Source organism: Crocodylus porosus, unplaced genomic scaffold, assembly GCF_001723895.1.
Source record: "Crocodylus porosus isolate Cpor-Errol unplaced genomic scaffold, CroPor_comp1, whole genome shotgun sequence".
NCBI classification, from domain to species: Eukaryota; Metazoa; Chordata; order Crocodylia; family Crocodylidae; genus Crocodylus; species Crocodylus porosus.
The window spans coordinates 116,494,708-116,496,234 of record NW_017728947.1 but is presented as its reverse complement, the minus strand read 5'-3'; positions in this window follow the sequence as shown (position 1 = coordinate 116,496,234).

The following is a 1,527-nucleotide window of genomic DNA, read 5'->3' as shown; positions in this document are numbered from 1 at the left end:
AGGCACTCAAGTGAAGGAATGTAGCTGTCATGGGTGATTTAAATTACCAAGACCTCTGCGGGGAGGAACAGTCAGCCAGGTCGGACCATTCCAGGAGGTTCCTGGCCGAGATACAGGACCTCCACTTAATTCAGGAGGTGCACAGTCCCACCAGAGGAAATGCCCTGTTGGACCTGGTCCTGGCCACAGGCGATGACCTGTCAGGGGCCTCCAGGTCCTCGACCACCTGGGCGACAGCGATCCTCGCTTGCTGGAGTTCACCATCCAGCGCAGGGTGTCCAGGGCCTGCAGCAAGGCAGTAACCCTAGACTTCAAGAGGGCCAACTTCAATGAGTTGAGGAGATTCATGGTAGAGGCGCTGGTGGTCTCGAGGGCAGGGAAGCTCAGTGCCCAAGATAAGTGGTCATTCCTTAAGGAGATGATACTCAGGGCCCAAGAGGTGACCATCCCAACAAGAAGCAAGGGGGGCAAGAGTGCCCCAAAACCCCCCTGGCTCACCAAGGGCATCCAGGAATGCCTGATTGCCAGAAAGGCGGCGTACACCCAGTGGAAGGGGATTGAAATCACCAAAAAGGAGTATACCTCCTCTACTTGGGCCTGGAGGCGGGGCTGTCAGGAAAGCTAAGGCAGACATAGAGCTAGGACTAGCGTCCTAGATCAAAGATAATAAAAAGTCAAATATATAGGGAGCATGAAGAAAGCACCAGGAAATGTGGGGCCCCTGCAAGATCCTCTGGGCAAGCTGGTGGTTGTACCAGAGGAGAAAGCAGACCTCTTTAAACAATTCGTCAACTCCATTTTCTTGGGCAGGGACCGGGACTTCCCCGCTGGGATGCCAGACGGACTCGAGGGGAACGCCTCCAGACCTCAGGTTAGGGTGGACCGGGTTAGAGAGCTTCTGGAGGGGCTGGACGTGTTCAAATCAGTGAGTCCTGATGCTCTCCATGCCAGGGTGTTGAGGGAGCTAGCTGGGGTTATTGAAGGGCCCTTGGCATGGGTTTATGAGTGCTCGTGGTGCTTTGGAAGGTGCCAGATGATTGGAAGATAGCCAGTGTGGTCCTCATCTTTAAAAAAGGGAGGAGTGAGGACCTGGGCAACTATAGGCCTGTCAGTCTTACCTCAATCCTAGGGAAACTTTTTGAGATGATCATCATGGAGCACATCTGTGATGGGCCGGCTTCAGAGATGATGCTCAAAGGCAACCAGCACGGTTTCATTAGGGGCAGGGCATGTCAGATCAACCTGATTGCCTTTTACGATCAGGTCACAAAGGAATTGGATGCAAGTGTCACACGGACATAGTCTTTCTGGACTTCAGCAAGGCCTTTGACACCGTCTCCCACCCCATCCTCATTAAAAAACTGGGAGACTGTGGCATTGATGCCTACACAGTCAGATGGATTGCAGATTGGCTGAAGGGTCGCACTCAGAGGGTGGTGGTGGATGGGTCATATTCAACCTGGGGATATGTGGGCAGCCGAGTCCCCCAAGGCTTGGTCTTTGGGCCTGCACTGTTCAATTTCTTTA